Source organism: Bactrocera neohumeralis, chromosome 3, assembly GCF_024586455.1.
Source record: "Bactrocera neohumeralis isolate Rockhampton chromosome 3, APGP_CSIRO_Bneo_wtdbg2-racon-allhic-juicebox.fasta_v2, whole genome shotgun sequence".
In the NCBI taxonomy this organism is placed as follows: domain Eukaryota; kingdom Metazoa; phylum Arthropoda; class Insecta; order Diptera; family Tephritidae; genus Bactrocera; species Bactrocera neohumeralis.
Window position 1 is genome coordinate 27,256,104 of NC_065920.1, and position 16,306 is coordinate 27,272,409.

The following is a 16,306-nucleotide window of genomic DNA, read 5'->3' on the forward strand; positions in this document are numbered from 1 at the left end:
TTATTGTTTCCAGCCACAGTGTGGCGCCATCCAAAGTTGGCGCAAATTTCAAACATCAGAAACCTGCTCACTTATTACCGAGTATATATCCGTTAACGAGGAGAATCTCATTAGAATTCGATAATAATATTAAACTTGCTTTCAAGTGTCCAAATTTTATTCATAAAAAATATTGCATGTGCTCCTGAAATTGAGATAATTCTATTTCTCATATTTTGATAACGACCTGTTAGTAATAAAAATTTGATTTTCCATTCATGATTAGGGATCTGCGTACTTTTTTTCGCGTATGCTAACGTCACCTGATCCTTATTCTTATGCTTTTTACTGAAAATTTGCCAAATATTATTTCGAAAATTTGAAGGTTTTACTAAAAATCAAATGTGCAGATATCTGAAATTTCAGCCTACAAAATGTCCTGTTTCACGTAATGAAAATTTCGCTTAGCAATTACCCGTCTGAAGAACAACAAATCGACGAGGGACGATGGATTGCCGCTAAATCTATTCAAACACGACGATTGGAATTTAAGTGTGCTCTGTCCAATCCACAAACAGGGAGACCCCACAATCTACGCCAATCACAGTGGGAAAAGCCTCCTCAACATCGCATATAAGTAGGGTCACCATAGACCCTAATTTGTCAGGGAATTCCCTGATTTTGACCTTCGGCACTGATGCCCTGATTTTCGTGAAAATTATGGGTACATTTACAACGGGACTGATTTTGACTGAGACCGATATGGTAACTCTTACATATCAGGTTCTATCAAGCGTATTGTGTGCTAGATTAAAGCCCACCATCAACAAACTGATTGGACTTTATCAGTGTGGCTACAGACCTGGAAAATCAACAACCGACCAGATATTCACCATGCACCAAATCTTCGAAAAGACCCGTGAAAAGAGAATTAACACATACGATCTTTTCGTCCATTTCAAAGCTGCTTTTGACAGCACGAAAAGGAGCTGCCTTTATGCCGCTATATCTGAAATTGGTATCCCCGCAAAACTAATACGGCTGTGTAAGCTGACGTTGAGCAATACCAAAAGCTCCGTCAGGCTCGGGAAGGACCTCTCCGAGCCGTTCAATACCAAACGAGGTTTCAGATAAGGTGACTTCCTATCATGCGACCTTTTCAATCTACTGCAGGAGAAAATAATTCGAGCTACAGATCTGAATAGAGAAGGTACAGCCTTCTACAAGAATGCACAACTGCTGGCGTACGCCGATGACATCGATATCATTGTTCATAAAAACCGCGCCGTTAATTCTGGTTTTTCCAAGCTGGACAAAGAAGCGAAGCAAATGGGTCTGGTAGTGAACGTGGGCAATATGAAATATTTTTTCCTGTCATCAAACAAACAGTCGTCGCACTCACGTAGATAATTTCGTCGTCTATCTTGGAACCAGTATAGAAACCACCAACAATGTCAGCCTGGAAATCCAGCGCAGAATAACTCTTGCCAACAGGTGCTCCTTCGGACTGAGTAGGCGATTGAGAAGTAAAGTTCTCTCTTGACCAACAAAAACCAAACTCTTTAAGTCACTCATTATGCCCGTTCTGCTATATGGTGCAGAGGCCTGGACGATGTCAACATCTGATGAGTCGGTGTTACGAGTTTTCGAGAGAAAGGTTCTGTGAAAGATTTATGGTCCTTTGCGCATTGCCAATGGCGGTCAGTCGATGAAACCATGAGCTGTACGAGTTATACAATGACATTGACATAGTTCAGCCAATTAAGAGACAGCGGCTACGCTGGCTAAGTCATGTCGTACGAAAGGATGAAAACACTCCAGCTCTGAGAGTATACGACGCAGTACCCGCCGCAGGAAGCGGAGGGAGAAAAAGACATCCACTCCAGCTGGAGCAGGACTTGGCTATAAAATCTTTGATGGTGTCGTAAATCGTGAGCAGAAATATGTATGTCCAAAACAGATCTTGTATCTAGCTCCACAAAAGTACTGTAGACCAGTGTAACATTTGAGTATAAAGTTAAACTTCCCCCTTCATTACTTGGTAATTACTCTGCAAGGCTTTTATACCTCAACGTCATCATTTTAGTTGACGTAGATTTCCAACCACTGATCTTCGGCACTTTAGCACTGTCACGTTATAACTCCGCTCGTATTATTCTCACTTTTTTTTTTAGCAAATTCGTTGCTATAATAAAGCGACTCACTTTTATACCCTGTAACACCTAGAAAGAAACGTCGGAAACCCAAAAAAAATATTTATATAAAGGATCAGCTTGACGAGCTGAGTCGATTGAGGCAAGTCCGTCTGTCGGTATATACGCGAACTAATACACAAATTTTGAGATATCGGCATGAAATTTTAAACATGTCTTTTTTTCTCTAAGAAGCTGCTTATTTGTCCGATTTCGAATTACTGTAGCATAAAGCTATCATCCAAACTGAACGATCGAATTTGATTTTTTATGAAAACATTTTTTATTTGGCAAGCTATGCTCTCGGAATTTGGCATCGATTTTTACATGGAAATTGTAGAATCTACGAAGAAATTCTTCAGATATACTGTAGCTGTTTTACAATCTGATCCATCGAAATTCAGTCTAATCTGATCCATCGAAATTCAGTCCTTGTAAGAAAACGTTTTTTGGTTAACCTGGTGTCTTTACGAAATTGGCATGGCTTATTGCCCTAGGCAACGATACAATGTCCGAAGAAATTATTGAGATCGGACCACTATAGCATATAGTTGCCATACCAATTGAGATCGATCAAAATCGAGTTCTAGTATGGTAACTTTTGTATTTGTAAAGGGTATTATAGCTTCGGTACAACCAAAGTGAACGAGTTTGGTTGTTCTATTTAAGAATGTGTCAGCATTATTGTACTGCTTCTGGGAAGTAAAAAATTAGACAAAATAATATAATAATAAACCCGGCAATTATTTTGTCATTCGTAGCTGCTCGAAGCAATGTCATTCCTACCCAAATGCTAACGATTAAATCTTGATTGCAAAGTTCAGCAGTAATGCGAATAATTATCTAATAGACATACATACATATTTACTTGTACATATACATATGCATATATATTATGTATGTATGTGTGCATATATCATTAATGTCATCTATGCTGGTAATAATACATCACTAATCTGCAAACGGAAGCTCAAGAGGCCAATTTTTCCAAGGAACCGCAAGTTCTTAACAACTTACTTACCTGTATACCTTCATACAAATATGTGTACAAATTAGCAATATACTGCAAGCACATACTTATCCATTTCGAAGTCACTACGTTCATTTCAATTAACGGTTGAAGTCTTTAAGAAAATAAAGTGTGTGGTTCAGCAACATACTTGACGTACTTCTCCACAAATGATTGGACTTTCGGTAAACAAATTATTGCGCAATACTTTTAAATTCAGTAGAATTTCAATAAATTCTTGCAAATCTTAGCATTGTTTGCAGATCTCTTATTTACACTGTTGTACAATTTGCAAACAAGAATGTTGGCACTTGTGAGACTAGCGTACCACGAAAGCCACAAGACTATTGAGTACAGGTATACTAAATGTCTACTAATTGTCTAAGGTGAGCTGTTTGTTAATGTGCATTCTGAAAACTGCATAAAGAGAATTACGAACAGTATCTTTATATATATAAATCTTCTGACCGTGTGTTTGTAATTGAACTGCTCCTAAACGGCTGGACAGATTTTGATGACATTTTTTGTGTGTGTTCAAGGAGATTCGAGAATGGTTTAGATTCACAATTTGGTCCACTGGAAAATGTTTTTTTAAATTAATTTTTAATTTGTAATCAATTGCTAATTTTGGAATATTTGACCGATAGATTGCGCTACCATCGCAGTATCCAATATTGAAACCTTAAATTGGCATAAACGTGCAATAAACAAAACGATGCCAAAGTAAAAGGCGACATCTGTAGACAAGTTTTCATAACATGGACAGAGTTGTTCGTTCTTAAGTAATAAATTGGATAATTCAATACATCTATGGGTAGCTATAACGTTTTTTTCATACCTGCTAACTATTGGAGGGGGTATCTTGACAGGCAATTTAAAATTGCAAAAGATCTGGCATAAAAAAATAGCGGTTGTTGATAATAAGGTCTATTAAAATTTGATATATACAGAAATCTTTTCGAAGCATTGCAAGACTGATGCCATAACCTTGCCAGCCGATTTTTTTTGTCTTTCCACGCTTGAGAACCGTTTCTTAATATGCAGTCCACCAGGTTGACAATCGATTGGACTCGATTGATTTCACTGATGCACAGCCCAAATTCAATAGTATTTTTACCCAAAAAACCAATTCTTTCTTAACGCACGAAATGCTTTTTGATTAATTTTTGTTGCTTCACCAAAATGCGATTATTCCTTAACTAATACTTATAATCTAACTAATATCAGCCACAATAAAACATGGGTGGGTCCTCTAGTAGATGTATAAGTATACAAAAATAATATTGATGACTGTTTTGGAGTGTGTGGGCAAGCTAAATGACAAACGTGTAACATTTTAGCACATTTTATTGCTACAACATATTTTCGAAGTGGATCTGCGACAACACAACTTCAACGGAATTAAGTTTTTATTAGTAACATTCGCCTAACGGTCGCTTGTAGTACTTAACACGAATCGAGTTGGATACTAGTCCAGGCATTTAAGCTTAAATTAGGTAAGAATTCGACAACTTTAGGGTGTCAATATACAAGTATTTACAGACATATAAATGGGTATATCGAACTCGGAGGTGAACTTACTATAATGACTGGACTATACATGTAAATGCTAGAACGAAATGCGATGAATTGCGACATATGTACATAACTTAGGGCCATAAAATTAGTAACATTTTCGAATTGTAGAACAGAATAGTTAAAATAGTTTCGTGCGGCCGAGATCTTGCTCGCCGGTTTCGCTGTTTGTTGCCAATTGGAGATTGATTCCAAGTTTAGCCAGGTCCTTCTCCACCTGATCCTTCAACCATACAGAAGACATGACCTAGCCAGCGCAGTTGTTGTCACTTAATTTAGTATACTATGTCAATGACGTCGTACAACTTGTACAGCTCATCGTTCCATCGTCTGCCGAATTCGCCGTTGTCAATGCGTAAAAGACCAAAAATCTACCGCAGAACCTTTCACTCGAAAACTTGTAACGTCGACTCATCAAATTTTGTCATCGTCCATGCCTCTGCACTATATAGCAGAGCGGGGATAATGAGTGACTTAGAGAGTTTGGTCTTTGTTCGTCGAGACTTTACTTTTCAGTTGCCTACTCCGTCCGAAGTAGCACCTGTTGGCAAGAGTTATTCTGGATTGGATGTCCAGGCTGACTTTGTTGTTGGTGTTAATGCTGGTTCGAAGTTAGACGAAATTATCTACGACTTCGATTTTGACTGTCAACAGTGACGTGGGAGCTAAGTCCCGAGAGCGACGACTGTTTGTTTGTTGACAGGGATATTTCGTCTTGAAGTGTTTTTGATTTGTACAAATTACTGAAAGAGGGTCGAGAACGCTTTGACGACAAACCATGTCCAGCACGGTCAGCAACATAACTGATGATCAACACGTCACTAAAATAATGTAATTGGTGCTTTAGAAACGACGATTCGAGGATTGGAAAAATTACCAGGCACCCAGACGAGTTTAATGTGGAAGTAGCACGATGCAATCGCTAGTGATGTCATGTACTCCTTGACTGTATTTGAGCTTACTGCCAGCAAGCTTAAAATCTGTTTAACAAATCTGCTATCGGAGTGGATGTATGGTATGCATGTTCTGCTTGAAATACATCACAGTGGTGGTCTGGCAGTCCCAAGCAAGAGTTGATTGAGAGCTTCCGAAAGAAGACTCCCTTCAACGTTCCCCTTGAGCTTCGATTCCTCTCCAGCGACTCCGCCGCACCCACAGATCTCTTGTTCGCGAAGAAGATGTCACTAGGAATAGGTGATGCAGTAATGCAAGTAATGAGGGTTGCTGTCGAAGTAAGAGTGAATTTCGAAATGTTGGATGCTATATATTGAATGGCATTATGTGCCATCATTGCCAGTTCAGTTTTACATAGATTGACAACTAAGCCGCTTCTTTCCGCTTAGCTAGCTGGGTGTACCCTTGGATTAACTCGCAAACGGGTTTCTTTTAACTATGATGCGTCATCTGCATAGACTTCTATTTGACACCCCCGTCCCTCGAATTGTTTTAAGTAGTCATTTACCACTAAAATCAGAGTGAAGTTTCGAAGGAGACAGAACCTCACCTCGCAGGAGGCATCTATTGACCTTCCATAGCACCCACTCCGCCACGACAGTTCTCCCGCAGAGTAGGCAATATATGAACCGCATTCTGCCGCACATTGTTGAATGCTGACTCATTGTCGAGAATTATTTCCATTGCATACTCCTTATGCACGTTGGCTCTTTCTAACCATGACACAATGACCTGGAGAGCAATGTTAGCTGACCTGCCTTTGCTGTAGGCATAACATCTCTCTCGGTATACTGCCCGTGAAGTTGAGGTCCATAAGCCTCTGCAGCATCTTCAGCAAAAACGAAAGAAACTAAAAGGCCTGAAGTCCTTGGATTTAACATAAAAGCTCTTGACGGCCTTCGGTATGAACGCCACCTTTACCTGCCTCCAAGGTTTGAAAATGTGGGCTAATCTTACACAACCGCCGAAGGTGCACAGATATCTAAAGTCTTGGCCATAACTGTAATATATGTGGGTTTTATTTCACTTTGAAAACCACATGTCCAAAAAGCACTCCCCACATATTTGTAAAATAAATGCACTTTTGAAAGGTTTAATAACGGACAATCCAAGCAGAGGTAATTTTTTCAATAGCCTTTTTTTGACAGATCACACGTGAGTCATGTTAAGCTGTCAATTTATTTTTGTTCAGTATTGTTTGGCATTTCATTATGGAAAGATTTATGCCTGAACTACGTCTACAAATCGTTCAACTTTGTTACGAAAATTCACGTTCTGTAAAGAGTGTGTTTCGTGCGCTCCGCTCAACTTATGGTCAACATAATTGGAGTACACTATTCGCAACAACATCGCCCATCTTGCGATTCAGCATTCACTATTGGATAATATTAGACCGAATAGATCACGTCCAACACGCAATGAAATCATAGCAGCCGCAGTTGAGAGTGTACACGAGGACCGTGGAGAGTCGATTCGACGCCGTTCACAGCAACTCGGACTGACATATGGAACAACTTTTCGCATTCTATGTCCAGATCTTAAATTTAAAGCATACAAAATACAGCTTGTGGAAGAATTGAAGCCGCTCGACCTTTCCAAGCGATATTTATTCACTCTATGGGCTCTTGAAAATTTCCAAGAATATCTCGCGTTGTCGAGCCAAATTTTGTTCAGCGATGAGGCCGATTTCTGGCTCAATGGATATGTAAATGAAGAAAATTACCGCATTTGGGGCGAAGATCAAGCTGAATTTATTCAAGAGCTGCAATTTCACCAGAAAAAACAACGGTTTAGTGTGGTTTGTGGGCCGGTGAAATCATCGGTCCATATTTTTTCAAAAATGATGACGGTGAGAACGTAACCGTCAATGGCGACCGTTATCGCGCCATGATAATCGACTATTTGATGGCTGAAATTGAAACTCGTGATCTCGGCGACATTTAGTTTCAACAAGACGGCGTCACTTGTCACAGATCGCATCAATCAATTATTTATTGAGAGAATACTTCAGTGCGCAGATAATTTCACGTTTTGGGCCGATCGTTTGGCCACCAAGATCATGTGATATCACACCGTTTGACTTTTTTGGTAGAGATATGTAAAGTCTAAAGTCTATGCGGATAATCCCGTCTCGATTCAAAACCTAGGCGCAAAATATCACGCGTATTACCAGTCGAAATGCTCGAACGAGTCATCGAAAACTGGACTCAACGGATGGACCATCTGAGACGGAGCCGCGGGCAACATTTGACAGAGTTAATCTTCAAAAATTAAGTGCCAAAGAATGATCTTTCGAATGATGGAAAAAATGAATGATGAAAATGGCTCACCCTTTAGCTGCGCCGCAGCTAAATTTACCGTTTTTTCTTGCTTCTGCGAGATTTTAATTTGATAAATTTTTAATAAGCATATTTTTCAACTTCTTCACTTCTTTACTAAGCCTAAAGACACATTAGCATTTGTTTTTGAGACGTCAAAAAGGCGTTGAACCTCAGCGATATGCGAAAACATATGAAGACGGATTTCGAAGAAAACATAATCAAAACACTAATGTTTACTTAAAATTAGTCCAAATGATGAAGCAACAAAATAGATATTTATGTGTGTATTGCTTTGTTCATATGCATTAAGCAATAAATAAAGAATTCAATAATTTCCGCATAATAGTAATGCTGACTGATTCGCTGACGCACACACACACATGTACAAGTATGTATTGGTTGGACTAGAAGTGTATGAATTCCCGCATATTTATGTGTGTATGCTGTATTATTTAATAGGTCGAAATTAAAACTTTTTTGCAAAGACGCAGACACATGCACACACACACATAAATATTAAGTCGATTTATTGAAAAAACTGGATTTACAAAGTCTTCGGTTGACCTTCAAATGACGTTGAATAAAATTTGCGCAGAATTTTGTTATTCTTTGAGTCTGCACTTTGCATGTGTGTACGTGTGTGTGCGTGTGTGCAGAAGCGTAGATTATTAGAATTCAAATAATTTACCGGATATTCTTAGATCTGTGGATCGTGTCATCACATTCGCTGTGTAGATGTGTGTGCATGTGTGGCTCTGTATGTAATTTAACCCATTAGACTTCCTCAAACGTAGTCTGCAAATGAAGAGGAAGTGGCTACTTTGCAAAAACAATGCGAATGCAAACAAAAATTGGCAGTTATTTGTATGTATGTGTGTGTGCGTGTGCTTTTTGTAGTGAAGTGGCGTTCTGCCTCTCAACGACGTGTGCTTCAGCCATTGACGTTGTGCTTCCGTGCTTTTTAGCAGGTACATTTCAGTTTTACATTCGTGCGATTTTTTGCACTGTGATTTTATGACATAATACGCGCCACTTGAGCGTTTAACTATTAAGAGCGAATTTTATGGTTCAATGTTTTGTAGAATACGCGATAAGCTGGTTTTTGTAAAGGCTTAGTGGACTCTATTAGTGGCATGTGTATCAATTAATTATTTGGTAATGGACGTTTTTATTTTTATTTAATCTGTTAGTTACACATAAAAACAACTATTTGCATAATTTTAAAATGTTTTGATTGGCATCACGAAGTTGCTAGTAGTATCACATTTCAAGGTCGCATATGTTCTTTTAAAGAACCAAAGATACTTACAAAATTTTTTACAACCACAAATGCTTATGCATACTTAGATTTAGTCCTGTCATAAGCTCTGTAACAAGTTCAGGTCGTTATGAAATGACAATTTAATATATTTATACCCTGAGCGTGGTATGTATGTTAGGGGGCCTACTCGCCTCAGTCTTTGTTCCGTCCATCGCAATTCTTAGACAGCGGTGATGTCAGCCTGCATTTTTACGAGGACATCAACCAGCTGGGCAGCGGCATCTTCCCAATTAAAGGACCAGGGCATTCCAGCTTCAGGCCCTCAAATCATAATCCTAAATGCTAATGGACGTCATCAAAAGAGGGGTTTCTCGGCGGAAGTCGGGAGCTGCTTAAACCATATTTCTGGCCAGTCCCAAGTGAATGGCAATCAGAGAACTTTTTTCACTTACGTGAACTTCTACAAATGGCTTCAAGTTATTCAAAGAGGGTCGAGAACGCGTTGAAGATGAACCACGTCTCGGACGGCTATGATTAAAATAAAGAAATTAGTGTTTAAGATTCGACGATTAATAGTCAGTGATCTTACTGGCATCGTTGGAATATCGGAAGGATCAGTGAAAACCATTTCGAAATATAATTTGTGCCTAATAAAAGTGAAAACGCGATTGGTTCCAATATCACTAAATTTTTTTCAAAAAATAGCTCTCCGACTACCAGAATATTATGAAACGTATTATTACTGGCGATGAGTCTTCGATCTATGATTACGACCCAGAAACAGACGATCAATCGACCGAGTATCGTGGCAAAGCTGAGCCGAAGCTGAAAGCAGGTCAATTATCAAGGTTATGTTGACAGTTTTCTTCGATTATCGAGATGTGGTGTGGTGTACTCCGAACTACTTCGGACCGGCCAAACTATCAACAAGGAAGACTGTTTGAGTGTTATGGGACGTTTGCCGGAATTATGGGCCGACAACTCTTGATTTTTGCACAACAATAATGCACCGTTGCATACTGCATTTATTCTAGGAGAGTTTTGCCAAATTTTCAACCAATATCGTGCCGCAACCACCGTATTCGCCTGATTTCTTTTTTTGCTCATAGTGGAGTTTCACTTAATACCGTATCTTTTTCGTATATTAATAAATAGATCATTACATGGAAGGTTCTCATGGTAATAAACAATTATTTCTTAATATTTTTATATTAATGGAATGTAAATAAAGTCAAACTACCTCGTTTATATAAAACTACCGACGGGTGTTGTTTTAGACGTGTGGCTTTCAATGGGACAATACATTTCTTCTGTAACTTGATTTACACTTACTTACTTTGGTTTTCCATTTCATAATGAACAGTCTTACTTCAGAACAATTTTTCACGTCAAATCTTGAAAATTTATTACTAAAATAAAGGTTCGGTTTGCCTGACGCACAGCGCGTCCACTATTCGACTGACGTAATCGCCCAGCAGAGTCGGTAATACAGAAAACCATGGATTCGTTTCCTCAGAGACGCCCTAAAGTGCCCATCGAAGGCGCTATTGCTGCTCCGGATAAGATGTCGATAATCGAAGATGACCCGAATGAGTCCACCCGGCTTCGCAGGCAACAATTGAAGCTGTGTCCAACTACTTTAAGGAATATTTTGTGAAAAGATCTTGGCTTATGGGCTCACAAATTCTAACCCGGTCATAATGTTAAAGTCAATGTCGGTATAGATCCATTATTATTAACTTTTCCATGCCAGACTTGGCGGATGTTGATGCGGTCGACCTTTGGCTCCAACAAGGCGGCACCACAAACAATTTATTGAAGACAATTTTTGGTGAGCGTATCACCTCACGTTGTCGGACTATGACGTGGCCTCGAAACTCCTGCGATTTAACACTGTTGGACTATTTTTTGTGTAATTTTGTGACGTCGCGTGCCTACGCAGTTGAGTCTAAGACGAGTGACGCTTTGTAAAAGAATATCCGACACTTTATTGCTGACATACGGCTCCAATCGCTGCAAAAAGTGATCGAAAATTGGGCCACACGGCTGGAATTCATTCGAGCCAGCCGCCGTGTTCACTTGCTCGAAATCATTTATAGAACATAATGGTAAACCCTTATTTTTGTAAAAAGAAGCTTAGTTCTTGGCCATGACATTAAATTTTATGTGTTTTATTTCTTTTTCAAAACCTCTTGTCTAAAAAAGCACCCTTTAACTACCAAAAAGTGTACGATTAAAGCACAACCTTGGCGAGAGTGCAAACAGTGATGCTTTTGTAGTGCAGAACGTTAAGAAATCCTTCTTAGTCCTGCTGGTGGTGAATATCAATAATACTTGGAATGAATACCTACAAATAATTGCTTAGTGTAGAGGTGAGTTGGATGGAATATTTACTAAATTAGTTTTCCAGTTACCAGTCGAAACGCTCGATCGAGTCATCAAAAATTGGACCCAACGGATGGACCATCTGAGACATAGCCGCGGCCAACATTTGAAAGATAAAATCTTCAAAAAAAAAAAATGCCAAAGAATGTTCTTTCGAATGATGATAAATATTCCCGTACTAAATTTGAAGTTTCTGTGTTTTATCTTTCAAAAAGTAAGGGAAGGAATGTAGAGGAATTTTAAAAACTGGCTGAAAGCTTATTATGCCTTTAAAAAACTAAAGCTAAAGTAAGCATAAATTTTAGAATTTAATTTCACCACCTTTATTACCATGCAAGTGGTAACTCACCACTCTACATAACACAAGTCCCTTTTGGTTGAGTTGAGTTTAGCTGAAATTGAACTCAATAATTACAACAAACATTACAACTGCGCACGCGCTAAAATTGACATTCCCATTGAATGAGCTGTCAAAATAGTGCAGTTTTCCAGAAGAGAAACATTTTTTAGTGCAAGGAATTGAAGGAACTGATTTTTGTGTGATGAATTATTAGCAAGTAAGAGTTAATGTGCCTAAGAAAATGCTTAAAAGTGAAGAGCATAGTAAACTACAAGACTACGTGGAGCCACAGATTAATTTATTAAAGAACCGGAACAAAACAATCGGCAATTCGGTGGACAATTTTAGTTCGTTCGGGGTGTGAGTGAGTGTCATATGAATTTACAATAATAATTCTTAAAATAAATCTCCGTGCCTTCAAATATATGGAACAATGTAGAAAGTGTGCTTTAGTGCTAGTGATTCATCGGTCTTCAAGAACATATTGTAACTTGGTTCTTTCCAGTTATTTTCATGATTTTTAGTAGCACAAAATACTAAAATGGAGACCGCTACTAAACAGTTGCTGACCAAAATCACACAAAAAAATCGATAATTAAAGAAAATCAAAACAAAACCTAACGAAAAGCCACTTAATGAGGCAAATAACTAATGCAATTAATGCAACAACAACTGCAAACCACAAACGACTAACTGCTGACCTTTATTTTGGTTAGAGAGTTTCTTGAACTCGCTGCGGCACGCGCACCGTTCTGCAGAAACGCACAAATCCGACGCTTTGGATTCTGCCAACTAATTAAAGCTTCTTGCCGTTTTCCTCCACTTGTTTGTTTTGACACGCTGTTGCTGCTGTTGTTGCGCACAAAGCGTTTGCATTTTATGCTGTAGATTCGATTTGCATAACTGGATTGTGAAGTGAGAAGCAAATATGCATAATGATTCGAAATACATATGCATGGATATTTGAATATTTTCGCGCAAAAATTGTTAGTAACACTTTCGAAAAACGCAAGCAAAAAAGTGAAATTATTAAAAACTTACATAAAAAATTCGAATTTATTACTTTCATTTTTGCCAGTTAAAGCCTTTGTTGTTTTTTATAGTAAAGGGAAGCACGAAAAGCCGGAGTGCTAAACATAACCCACCAATGAAACTCCCACGGAACCACGGGATTCGATACGAGTATTACTTCATGGTTAGGTTATGTGGCTGATCTAGAGAGGTCGCACGTGGACTGCTATATGTAGTCCTTAGTGAAACCATAAAAAGAAAAACTCCTGTTTTCGAACTTATAAATTAGCAAACTTAGTAGCTCGCCAGTTCGGTGGGATGTCTGATGATATGCGCGCCTACGTGTTTCAGTCTTGACCTCCCACACTAGGACGGACATGAAGGAAGTGTTGAGTTCTTTCCACCTCAACTTCTTCCATACAGCTTCTGAAGATGACGTCTGATAAGATTCCCAGCCTTAAAGCCTGGACGCCAATAAGGAGATGGCCTGATAAAAGCCCCAAAACTAAGGAGAGACTAGCCTTATTGAGGGCAAAGAGGTCACCAGATCTCTTGCGACCAAGCTCGGGCCAAAAGGATTTTGCTATAGCGCATGTACCGATGGTGGCCCAGCGCAGGCCAAGCTCCCGCAAAGCCTGGCTATCTAATTGTAGAACACAGGAGGATACAGGTTTTCTTCGTGACGATTCAATCAAGGTCTTCCTCAACATTGTTTTAAACAGACGGCGTCGCGTTCCAGTTAGGCGTCAATAAATTGGCAAAAGGTTAATTCATTTCGCCATTCTGATTTTAACATCTTTGGAGCACACTATTCGTCCTCAATCCAGTATGTTTGAGCCACGGTTCATCCATCGGCTGTCTTGTTTTAACTGCTGTTCGATCTTGGAACACGTCGACCCGGAACAGCTGTTCGAGGCTGAGGACGGACTCCCTAATTGACGAACCCCCCAGAACTCGCTATGTCCGAAATGCTCGGGTCTTCAATTGTGCTTTGACCATATCCACCTGTCGTATCCACCACATCTGAAGCGTGAGCGGCATCACCTTTGGCATCCGTCGGGAATATCCTACGGACCAACCTTTCAAGCCCATAGCTTATGGCTCCCTTGGTTTTGTGAGAGCACCGACGGACTCCGCATTTAGCAGAATCCGTGCTTGCCGATATGGTTCCTCGGTTCTCTCCAGCCTTATTACCCTCCATTCATGCGTGGGTAGTGAGGGGTTACAGTATCTAAAGATTTCCTCAATCTCACTCGGCGAGAAAGGTTGAGTTGGCAACCAAACATGAATCCTAAGACAAGGTATTTTAGGTCTCTTCTATACTGCTGTCTGGCAAACGCCTAATCTGTTCAAAAGTCTCAGTTTGGCATTACTAAAGGTGACACTTCGTTAACCTTTCCTTTCGTTTTCAATTTCTCAGTAGACTGACTCACATGTGTGTTGACATATTTGCGACGATTGCAAAAGTACCAACGAGTGTAGTTTTTAGTTTTTCCCTTATAATTAAAAAACGAGGACAATACTTGAATACCTGTTCTGCATTTTCTATGCACCTTGTACGGTGTAAACGTCGGACAGTTCGGACAGATATCATTACAGAGTCTGTAGAGGTAGCTTCTAAAGCACCTATTTACAAAGCAAACATATCATCTGTCTATCCACGATTGGTAGTCTGGTGTCATACTGTGATTTCACCGTCCTTTTGCTGAGGAGTGCCACCGATGCTGCTCGCACATTTTGTATATCTTGTGCCTCTCCTCTTTCTTTACCACTACTGTTGTTGGCACTGATAGCTGATATAATCGCCCGAGTTTTTCGTCTAACTCTTACTATAGCAGCGTCGGTTGTTATAGTCCGGAAATCACTAATTATTCGTGCTTCGGGATGTCGATGATGAAGATACGTTTTCCATTTTGAGCAGTACTCAAAATTTTAGTATTATTTTACAGTCCTATTAACGCACTTAATCCATACACTTCAGGATGCCGTAAAAATCTTTTGATGGAGGGGCTTGTCTGCTACTACTAGACTACTGTGTCTTGATCGAACCTTTATAAAATAACTGTAGAATTTCTCTTCAGCTCTGTTTATATACTGGAACTTATACTGGAATTAGTCTCCGTTGCTGATACGTGGGTGTGTCAAAATGAAACCTTTTGCAAAATTGCTCGTGTTTGAACTAAATATTCTTTGAGATGGTAATTAGGCATTAATGTTTTTCAGGTTTTAATCTAACTTACTATATTAAAGTGCATATTATGTATAAACATATAAGGAAGGGCTAAGTGCAGGTGCAACCGAACATTTAATACTCTTGCAACTTGCAAGAATCAAAGCCAGGGAAATACCTTAAGTTGCAAAACGTCAACCAGTGGATCGGTTTTCAAGCAATTATGCAATGTGTACCAAGTTTCATCAAGATATCTTAACTTTTACTCAAGCTACAGGACGGATGGACAGACAGGCAATCACCCGGATTTCAACTTTTCCCGTCATCCTGATCATTTATATATACAAATATATAACCCCATATCTATCTCGCTTAATTTATGTTGATACAAGCAACCGTTAGGTGAACAAAACTATTATACTCTGTAGCAACATGTTACAAGAGTAAAAAAGCAGTGACCCTCACATGAGTCTGAGTCAATTCAAACCAACTTGATTTAACGACGCCATAGAATAAATATTCGATAACTTTAAATACCTCAGCATAAAAAAATTTTAACCAGTTAGCAAAAATACAGAAAATCCTGTTTTCGCCTTTATTTATTCAAGGTCAAGTCAAATACTTATTCAAAACTACAAATTCGCAAACTTCAACTTCACATTTACTTAAAGCTTTTTTATAATAACAATTTAAAAATCAGACAATTCATTAGAATTTTTTACGGTTATACCTATAATTATGTTCATTTATTAATAAATTCTAAATTTTGTTGCCTGAAATGCTATTTCTATATTATTATATTTGTATTTGTATGTTGTTACTCGTGACCTCCTGCCTCAGATATGCAAAGTTAGAAGCGCTGAGACGAACTAGTTTTTGGAATTTATTTTGTGCTTTTTAATTTATACAATGTTTGTATATATATATTATACACAGACACATTTCTATTAATACCGGCGCCTTCCTTACGGAACGTTATACATTTGGCTGGCTTTCGATGTGATAACAGGTGTCTCCCATGCAAGGAACTGAATTGATTCTGTAATTGGCCAGGTCTAAATGGTCAACCAGGTCTTGATGGTTTGAGCGGAGAGATGTGCGAAAGCTTG

The 16,306-nt window shown here is 38.9% G+C and overlaps 1 protein-coding gene across 1 annotated transcript in view; it reads left to right on the forward strand.

Annotated features, from left to right (window-relative positions):
- Positions 1-12,258: 12,258 nt before the first annotated feature.
- Positions 12,259-16,306, forward strand: part of LOC126753287 (estradiol 17-beta-dehydrogenase 11) — a 43,181-nt gene continuing 39,133 nt past the window's right edge. The window contains exon 1 of the mRNA XM_050464615.1: positions 12,259-12,380. The gene's annotated coding sequence lies outside the window, so the exon portion shown is untranslated. The remainder of the gene's footprint in view (positions 12,381-16,306) is intronic.